We start from the raw sequence: 11,647 nt of genomic DNA on the forward strand, positions 1-11,647 counted from the left end.
GAATTTGATCAAGCTCATAGCGTGTCAGAAAGTGCTTAATTATACATACTCGTATATGATGTTATTATTGTGTGTTCTTGTTTTCATTGCTTCGCTATTCATTTATTACGCCTTGTTATTTTATACAATATTTCTTTATTTTAATTGTGTGATGTAACTGTGTTCGCATTCAATGTTTTGTTTCTCTTATTGCATTTTTTCAGTCATATTTTTGATTTTGTAATTGTCATCATATATCTCGATATGCGTATTGTTTGTCGTCACCCCTTGAACAGACTAATTTGATTATTCTTTAAGTGCCGTGTGGTAGCTGTAAAAAGTCTTCCCGTACTTGGATTCAGTGTTGTTATATTTTCTGGTCCTTTGGGATCATGGATTCCATTCAATATATGTATAATTGAGGTCCGCTAAAGCCGGTGCTAGGGGGCGTGAGAGCTGTTGCACATTTCATTATCTCTCATGAACAGACTCAATCAAACCGGGTCTGCTATTATTCTTCTTGGTTGCGTTCTTTGCTTCCAAAGGATCTTTTTACAAATTTTATTAACTATCACAATAACAATCTTTAAGTGCCGCATGGTGGTTCTAAAACATCTCCCCGTACTTGGATTCAGTGTTGTTATATTTTCTGGTCCTTTGGCATCATTGAGTCCATTCAACATATGTGTAATAGAGTTCCATAAGCCGCTACTAGGGGGCGCGAGAGGTGTTGCACATTTCATTATCTTTCATGAACAGACTCAATCAAACCGAGTCTGCTATTATTCTTCTTAGTTGCATTATTTGCTTCCAAAGGATCTTTTTACAGATTTTGTTAAGTTATATGCTTTCAAATGATCTTCTCCCCTAGAGTTTGTTGCTGTTTAACGTTTAACTGCTGATGTTTCCTGATTTATTGCGATAACGGTTGCTATCACAATCGGTACAAGTAGCAGCTGAAGACCAATACATAATACATTGTTATGTTGCATTCATCTTTAGGCATAAATGTGACATTTCTAATATACTCGTCTGCCGTAATATAGCTTACGATAGAATATAATTTACCAAGGCTGTTGGCGGGCATTTGTGAGCAGGTTAATCAAGACAATGTATCCCCTACTGAATATCTCGATACGAAATAATTACATATAGCTTATGGGTTGTGTTAGATTAGGTGAACAGATTTTTGTGCTTCAGTCTGAGGGAAACGGGAATCTAATGAACAGTAGGAATGATGTGATTTCTCATGGCAGAAATGTTGTTACAGTCAAACCTGTCTATAAAGACCACCCTTGGGAGAGCAAAAATGTGGTCTTTATTGGGAGATGGTCTCTTTGGAGCCAGGTGATCTCTGTTTAGAGGTGGTCTTTAACACAGGTTTGACAGTATTAAAATTTCTTTATACATAAAAATAGATATATATATATATATATATGGTTTTGTTTGAAAGTAATAACGCTTATTTTCCCAATAAACATCCATTTCCTTACTTTCATCATGTCTTTTAAAGACAAGTGCATACAATCCACAGATATCGCAACATACTAATCATTAATCGAAACGGAAAACTCGTGAAAAATATTTCGGTAAATAGTGGCGGTTTAAAGTTAGCTCAGACAAGAAAAGTGCTCAACGTGAGCTATTAACTTTTCGCGGTAACCGACACGTACCATCATGACGTGTATGACCTTATCGTAACATAGCAATGTTCTATAGTGTTGCGGCGTTACGTAATTCTTACTCCTGTGGTTTTATTTAATTCATTAAACTGTTTAGCATCACATCATAGACAGACATGCTTGTGTAATTGTCCGTAGGAATGAAGATGCAAACATGTTGCCTCAAATTTTGTTCCTGGTTGGACGTGCGCAAATTCAAACTTTATGGTATACCACTTCTTTAAGTCTCCAAATTGATGCAAATAACATTAACAGCACAAGGTTTACTTAGGTTTGAAATGGTCAACACAATTCAGAATCTTTAATTTAATATTGTTTCCAACCTGGCTGTTTATATACTATTCCGATTAGAACATCCTTTGCTCCTGAACATCCTTTGCTTGGACGTTTCTTGTAAAACTTTTTTCACTTTCTTCAGTACAGAGTTCTTTTAGAATCGTCCAGTGACTGTATGACAAGATGGACAAGACACTTTAAGACTGGCCCACTAGAATTGAAGAAAATGCGTATAACATCTTTTTCGAACTTACGGTTCTCTTTGCAATACAGGGGCGTTTTTTATCTTTTCGCTTCCATTGCTTATCATCAGCCCTTCTCTGTTGCTGAAACATGTGCTCCCAGGTTTCGTCGCCTGTTAGCAAGTTAGAAACAACCCGACTATCACAGCCTTCGTATGTTTTCAGAAGTTCTCGGGCACATTTAAGTCGTTGTTTCTTTTGCTCCTCAGTGAGCAAATGAGGTATCCACCTAGCGCAAACCTTTCTCAGGTCCAAGCGCTTTTTCAGAATTGTTTGTACACTACCTTCTGATATGCCAGTACAACAGGCTATATCTTTCACCGACAATCGCGCACATTGTTCGACCACAGCTTTTACAGCAGCGATGTTTGCCTTGGTAACAGAGGTTTGAGGCCTACCAGAACGGGTATCATCTTCGACAGATAAGTTCCAAGCTTTAAAAGCTTTAACCCAACTAAAACCTGTGCGCATTTAAATGGCCTGAGGTCCAATATATACCACACAATTCATCATATATCTGCTTTGAATCCATATTAAGCCGAATGCGGTATTTAATATAGCTGCGAATTTCAGTCTGTTCGTACATTTTCCAATATGACAAATAAATTGGTCAGTGTATATGACTGTTTGTATTTCAATATAAAATAACTCGGTCATTTGAAAAATAATTTGCACGAAATAAACGGGTATCGTTAGCTATTGGACACACCATTCACGTGCAATGAAGCGTTTTAAAAAATACCTGGGATATAACTACGGAAGCCCATTAGTGACAGAACTTTTTGCAGGACCCTCGTGTTTGCGAACTTTACATTTGCCTTAAACACAGATCAAAGAAACCATTTTATTTATAATATAAAACCAGAACGTCGTTTACTTAATAGTTTACGCCGATATATACATTGGATTATATTTATATTATACTATGTTGTATACATAGTAATTAAAACTTTCAAAGTCTACTACTTAAGTTTTTTTAAAAAACTTTGAACGATCATTTAGTGAATCCAACCCAATAAATAAATATAGATCTCTTTACCGTTTCCTCGTTTCCTCATCTTTTTATAATTACAGAAATATTTCACAGTCTAAATTTTGAAACAAAAGAGACAACTCAGTAATTTGGGATTTCACTAATTATGGCCTGTATCAAAAGTAACAGAAATTAAAAGAATTCAGAGAAACATAGTGTAATCTTAGGCCATTTTCAGCACTTTGAAGCCAGTTTTATTAGAATTGCTTTGTATTGTACAAAATTCAAAACCCAAGAGTCGCAATGTGTCGATAAACGTTTTGAGTGGAAGAAAATCATATGCTATTTATAAACCAAACCATACTAAACATTAACCTGAAAGAAGTATTAAAGACATTTCTGTGTAAGCATAGCCTTAATATTTTATTACCAATACTTTTCAATTTAAGAATACTTTCAAAGGATGTATTTTGTTTTCAAATATTGGTTTTTCTAAATATGATCTTTAATGAAAGGTCCCGTGGTAAATCTGTCTTGAAAGTTATTGTGTTATTTTTTTTTTTTGGAGCATATCAAACCAGAAAGACATAATGCAATACAAATATTTAACAGCCAAATTCATCATCAAGGATACCGTATTTCCGTGTGTTTATTTATTCAAAACAAAGAAAGTACTTGTAGACACTTAATGAGCCATAATACCACATAAACCGGCATTGATTTCATTAGGTTTCTTTCTATTTCAATAAACAGCGCAATTAATTTGTTTTGTAAACAAAAATGTTATAACCATCCCAGTGTTGTATTCTCCATTATTATAAAAGCCAACACATAGATGAAAAACATCTTCAAGAAAAAAAGTCTACCAATTATGGAAAATGTCCCCAGGGCAATGGAAATGACATGAGGGAAAGTTTTGTAGTGCATTTACTTAATTTCACTACCAGGCAGAGTAAACAGCTATCATTTCTGTTTTTATGATCTAAATTATTGATGTCATAGCGTTATTATGGTAACAATTTTCTTTGATATCCCTTTTGTTTTTAACTTTTTTAAATACATTTTGCTACTAGAACAATGTTGAAAATATGTTGATGTTTTTATGTCTGTTTATGCACTTAAATCAAAACAAAAAGGAGTATAAATGAAATAATGTTTTTACTCGCTTTTTAAAGGGAATTCCTATAGTTTTTTATGCGCATCTTTCTGCGCAGCCGACACTATCTATGGAAAATTGAAGTGAAGTCAACATTTGTTGAAGCATGTGACAGACAATATTAAATATGAATAATCTTGAATAAAATAACTTTTTAAATAAGTTTTATCAGTAATCAAATGTTGATACTGGTTTATGTTGTATTGACATGAATCATGCCTGACATGTATCATGCCATTTGTGTGGCTGTGTTTTGACGGCGCATTTTAGTACAAAGACAGTGTTGTTCATATATTGTTAGACAATTACCTTTGTATTGATAAGACAATATCTCCACTCAGATTATTTAGTATTCAATTATAGAAAGAATTAAGTTTTTAAAAACTTTTTTTAACTTCTAGCAAATATACATGTTATCAGTTTGGTCAGGTTCGCGCTATTTTTCGTCAAAACAGGTGCTGTATTCAAGCGGTCTTAACATAAAATTTAGCCTGGTGACTCATACATTTTAGCCATATTTATGTTCACAATACAATTATTTATACACAAGAAAAACAGGAAAAAATCTATGGAACACTTTTTTTCAAAATTAAAAAAAAATATTCTTCACTATGGGTATTTTTCATTGAAAAAAGTTCACAAAAGTGAATACGAAACAATACTTTTTTTAAATTTGTACCAATTATTGTAATGAAACAGTATTCCAAATATGACTATGATATCAAATACGTATATAACAAAATCTGTAAAAAGTATAAACCCTGTTGTGTTGTCTTCATGCATATTTTGGTTGGTATTTATAAAAAAAGAAAATTATGAAAATGTTGAAAAATCGCTGGCAGTTTCAGCAATAGTGGGTGTGTTCAAAATATTTTTTCACTAAAACAAGCCTGGTGACCCATTGTTTTTATTTGTTCATTGTTTTCAGCACAAATTTTCCTATCATATATATGAATTTGAAAAAAATCTATGAAAGGAAAAAACTGTATGAATTCTCTTTAAATTAGATACACATTTTTACTGAAAATCACCCTGGTACTTTATAACATCACTATAGAATTTTCAAAGGGATTGTAATACCACAACTGGCAGATATATCAACATGAACATCCTTTCTGTATATAGTCTTTTCGTATCAGAAATAGAATGACGTCATTGTCTAATATAGTCAATAGACCCTTTTTCGAAACCATTTTGCAGAGTTATCTGCGCATTGTTATACAAAAGGAGGTGTAGACTGCTGTGTGAAAACATAATCTTACAAAATTTAACTCTTTTTTTTAGTTTGTTGTTATAATATTATCTTGATAACAAGAACAAATCATTTGTAGTGTTAAAATATTAACTTTAATAAATTGCTGATTAATAGAAAACGTTTATGAAATCAATTATTTTAATAAAATCTGCAAAAAAAAAAACAAAGACAAATATCAAACAGGGAATGCCACGTACCAAAAACGCAGTCTCCCCAACAACGCGGTATAAGATACTTCTCATCTTGACAGAGGCCGAGACTTAAGACTGGCGAGAAACCTTTGCCTTGGAATTTTAAAATGTCACTCCTTTCCTTTTCTGTCTATGTCGGTCTGTTTTATAATTGTTCATAATTATTATATGTTCATGCGAATCAAAACCAAAGAAGCATGAAATTCGCGCATACAATGATACGATGTGATTTGATAAAATCTCTGTAATGTAAGTTGGTATTATATTTACAATGCGTTAGATATTTCAATAAGATAAAGGTGTTGGCAGCATGCGGGACACGGGACATTCTTGCTTGATTGACATCATCATATTTACTAGCTCATTACAGAGGCTAGTCAGTGTTTGTATGTTTATCGCTAAAGCCGTTGATAAGGGGCGTGAGGGGTGTTGATCTTCCCAATACCTCTCATGTACAGACTCAATCAGACCGAGTCTCTAGTTTTTTTTTTTTTTTTGGTTGCAGTCTATGCTTACAAAGGATCTTCATATAGATTTTATCTAATGCAGGGGAAATGTCTCAAGATTTTCGCCTCTTTTGACATAATATGCATTTGTACCGTATTTTCCGGACAATAGGCCGCTGCACCGTATTGGCCGCAGCCGTATATTTTAACTATATCAAAAATAAAATTTATGGTATAGGCCGCTCCGGCATATTTGCCGCGGCCAATACTCCGCAATGCGGCGAACTTGACCATGCTGTATAAAGACTAGCTGTCCTCGATAAAGAGTCATTGAAGTCGGTTGTATTTACTGGTAAGCACACTTGTTAATCCGTCGATTGCAGTGAACTATTAAGTCCGAACTGTAAGTTATCGTGAGCTGTTTTCAAAGGCCCTATCGGTAAAATTGTCCATTCTGTACTTTTTACCTGATTCGATCGGATAAATAAATATGGCTACACCGACAAGAAAGAGAAAATTGTTTGGTTGCATACGCTGAAGAGAATGAACGTCGGTATGTTGGTTGCTACTTTGAGGTATGTAACGGAAAACACTTTTCTGTTCGGTAATCAGATTGTCTATTTGCGTCTATTCATCTTTTGTCAACAGAACAATAGAGATGCGAAACAACTGGGCTAATTTCACAGTTTGTCTTTCGTGGAGATTTTACAAAAATGGGAATTCTTTATATTATGTACATAAAACATATTGATTTCGTGTTAAAATCTATTACCAATACCGAGATGTAATAATGATATTATAAATAGACCGCATGAAAGGCCCATTCAGAAACAATAAAATGACGTATAGGCCGCTTCGACGCATAGGCAGCACTCCTGAAAATTTTACTTTTTTAAACGTAATTGTCCGGAACATACGGTAATATATGCAAGTAAGAAGTTAAAATAACAAAAGCGATTCAGAGAATCTAGGTGTATTTCTGATACATTTTTGTGTATTTCCCTTTGATGTAATAGCAGTTTTTCCTTGGAGATAGGGTGTGGCTTGGAGGCATTTTCGCCACTGATTTTTTGATAATTCATGTAAACATAGTCTGAACTATGTACAGGTCGGCTTTGCTCTTAGTTACCGTGTCTACTTTGATTTTTTGCAGATAACCTATAACTAAATACATTTTTATTTTAACGTTCGTATTTGTGCTTTTGTCAGCAGAAGATTGAGTAGAAACATGGACGAAAATATATAATACAAATGGATAGAGAGTTCACTGTTAAATAAGACCTATTGCATTTATATTTCCATTTTCTAAGTACACACCTGTGTTGGATATTTTATAGCTGGCATGATCGCTTTTATACTCGTATCTAAAACAAAGTCCCGAATTAAGTATTCTTTTTCAAAACTCAAGTCTGAAAGACATTAAGCTACTAAAATTAAACATAATCGTGAAAAAAGGAAACATCCAGTTCATACCACAGCCGCTTATATTTCCAACTTGGGAGGCAAACTTTTAGCATCCTAATATATGCAAAGCTCGGTACAAAAGAGTTTACAAAGAAAATACAATGATTTTACTTGTAATAAATACCCTAATGCATCCAACTTTATTACAAAAACTGTGTATAATACATTTCAAAAAAGAATATTAAATATCGTAGCGGGAAGAATCATGCTACGTTCATATTCTGTTTGATGCTATACATTGTATAGATGGGTTATAAAACATAATATAGTACCGCAGCCGTTTTACTAGCTTTGTGCTGGGTCTACTTTACACGTTACAGGTCTTTGACTTATAAACCATATGATATAAATATAATTATTATGATGTATTAGCAAAATTATACACAATAGGCCATTTTTCAAACATTTTATTTCCTATTTAAGCTATTTTTCGCGTGCAATTATTCCCTTTGCCTATTCGGAATGACCGGTTATCTTCATGATCATTGATAATTGTCGTTTCTCTTGACATGTTAATGTTATCATAAAAAGCGGATCTCATCAAAACATTAAAGGCCAAAATGTCGTGAGATATAATTATTTAAGGTTACGTTGTAAATTAAGATTCATGGAGTTGTTCTGTTTGACCTTCCACTTCTAAACTTTGAATCTATTTCAATAAAACTTTACTATCACAGGCATTAAAGGCTTGTAGTAATCGAGTGCGGTTCTCACTTGCATTGAGCTGTAAAATGATGAGTTGAATTTAAGTGTAAATTGAAGTCATCATCCTGCCCTAATCACTTAACCGATCCTGCAATGGAGCATTTATAATTGTAGATCGCTAATTAAATTCGCAGATATATTTCCTTTGCGACAAACACTTAAGTCACAGTAACCAGACACAAATAACCAATTCCGTGACAGTCTGAAACAATTAAAAAAGCGCCACATACTTTTCATAGGCCATGTATATTGACTTTTGATATTTCAAGTTTTTGTCAAAATGAGACCATATCCTCCCCTCAACCCCTGAACTGAATCGGCAGCGAAACACCTCTTACTGCACATCACAAACTTCGCAATTCTTTGCAATACAGTGACGAACACTTAAGTCACCGTGACTCGATATTACTAAGACATGTAATATCGAGTGCGGATCTTACTTGGATTGAGCTGTATGATTATGAGCATGTACTTCCTTTGCAACTGAGCGACAAGAACTTAAGTAACAGTGACCAGATATTATATGAGTGGCAGGTAATATTATATGCGGTACTCACTTGCATTCAGCGGTACACAGGTGAATGCCGTGGCAGACTGAAACAATACAACAATCGCCCCATATTTTCCATAGGCCATGTATATTGACTTTTACTATTTAAAATTTCATTTTCTTTCTGTCCTAATTGAGACTGTTATCCTGCCCTAACCGAACAGATTCGGCATCAAAGCACATCTTCCTGTACTCACAATCTTAACACACTTGTATTGTTTTTGTATTCTTTGAGATACAGTGACATACACTTAGGTCACACTGACCCGATATTATTAAGGCTTGATATATGGAGTGCGGTTCTCTTTTGCATTTAGCTGTTTAATGTTGAGGTTAATTTTAGGTCCAAATTGAGACCATCATCATGCTCTAATTACTGAACCGATTCTGCATATAATTGTAAATCACTAGTTAAATATACACAGATATATTTCCTTTGCAATTCAACGACAAACACTTGAGTCACAGTGGCCGATTATCACTAAGGCCAGCAATATCATGTGCGGTTCTCACTTGCATTCAGCCGTACAAAGATGGGTTCCGTGATAGACTGAAACAATTCAGCAAGCGACACATATTAAACATAGGCCATGTGTATTGACTTTTGATATCTAATGTTACAATATATTGTCTAAACTGAAACGCTCATCTTCCTGTCAACCACTGGACCGATTCTGTAGCGAAGCACCTCTAACTGTAATAAACATCTGCATATTAACGAAAATGAACCAGTCTTATCGTAATGTGCCAACTCTTAAAGGGATGAATATTACATTATGTCTGATCTTGTATATATTGTCATTCGATCTGTCTAAACTGTACCATAAATAGATATGAAATTTGGCAAAACCTAGGTTATGCAGATCTCTCGTATTATTTTGTTTACTTTGTGCTAAATAAATATTTACTTGACTGATTGGTTGTTGTTATCTGAGCAACATTAGGCATGCCATACCCTAGTCCTTTCTTTAATCCCTGTTCTAACTTTTACTTCTGCTGATTTAATGTTATTGTTGTTGGGCACTCAAAAGATATTCTTGGACCGGCTTAACATTGCCTAACATTAATTAATTTCCAAACGAGCTCCTTTATTCGTTATTTAAATACAAACTAGGCAAACAAGACCATGTATAGTCAGTGCAGTGTTACCAAAACAGACTGATTATAATTACTAAATGAATGATTATTAAATAAATGAGATTTACTTCAAGATGTACATGATACCTGTCAGTAGGCTTATATATATATTATGTATTTTAGATGTTTTTTTTTGTCTGCGTATGTAACCGTTATATGAAGTTATCAGCACCTCTTTGCTGTGCCAAAAGCTTTACTATTATATGCAAGAGGTTTTATATCATAACAACTGTAGTTAATTTATCAGCGTTTGTAATGCGTGATGTAAACAATAATCTTGATTTATATTGTATTGTAAATTTGTGCCTTGTGAGTACACAACATAGTAATTCAGTCCATATCTTGCCGATAATATTTTCTGTTAGACTGTGTTTCGTAGACGAGCGTAATAAAGTTAATATTTGATATATTCTACCATCTTTTTCAAATTAATCATATTCTTAAACTTTTTAAAAATAAACTGGAAAGGACAAGACTCAGCGTAATAATTTCCACGTAACACACATCTCGCGCTTTCGTATTCGGCATGGATAAAAAATTTTAATTATTAGATTTAGAATATTTATTGTCCGTGTAAAATATTAAATATCTGCAAGATCTTTATTTTTGCTTATATTTGCGTGTTTCATTGTAAATTGAAAATGTTCGAAAAACAGTATACAAATGGTTTATCCCAACTGCACTTTGTGTTTGAAGTTTAAGAACGTCGCGATTTCAACATTTTGAAAAAAAAATAATTCTACAATTAAAAATCAAAATCACGCTGAAATCATCCTCAGTAAGATAATTAGCTTGATGGTAACTGCGTTCTAGAGCGACACACGCCATTATATGACAACGAGCAGATATATTTTGTATTTAACAAGCATTTTTTTGTTTCCTTAGATCTTATATATGGTCAATAGGTATAAAAGACCACCATAGCGGTTTCACAAGTTTCTTAGGAAAATCTACGTATGCACTCGAAAATATACTTATTATAGATTGTATGTTCTCATTCACGTCAGAAGTGGTACCTTTAAAAGAGAGATTAGTTCAGTGAAGTAGAATTTAATTTTATAGGATACTTTGATGAAAAAGCTAAAGAATATATTCGCAAAACCTTTTTAACTCTGATGTACATTCTCCCGAACTATATTAACCATTATGCTCAAACGTAATAGACTGAATCATTGTAAAATAGTTTTGATGACTAAGCGCCCGATCAAAAGGATCTGCAGCCAATATTCAACTTTGTCAATAAAGAAAAATTCATGTTAGGAGATATTTTATTTTCCTAAATAATTTATCGAAGCAAAACAATGCCATGTATGCTATAATTCTTACAGTTATCGGCTAGGTGCCATTGGAATAAAGATCAAGCAGGACAATTTACGACAACGTTTGGCAGTTAAATTGCCTTCTATTTGCTTTCTATATTCCCTGCATTCTAGACCACTTCCTGTGACAGAGCATTTCTTAAAATAATAAGATTCTTAGACATTTTTACCGTAGTTTCTGTAATGACGTCACATCATATTAAATTGAAACTTTGTGATTACGCAAGTACTCAAAAGAGCTATAGTTTAAGTAAGAGTTTTTGATTTGCTCC

The sequence above is a fragment of the Mercenaria mercenaria genome, chromosome 4 (genome assembly GCF_021730395.1).
Source record: "Mercenaria mercenaria strain notata chromosome 4, MADL_Memer_1, whole genome shotgun sequence".
Classification (NCBI taxonomy): domain Eukaryota; kingdom Metazoa; phylum Mollusca; class Bivalvia; order Venerida; family Veneridae; genus Mercenaria; species Mercenaria mercenaria.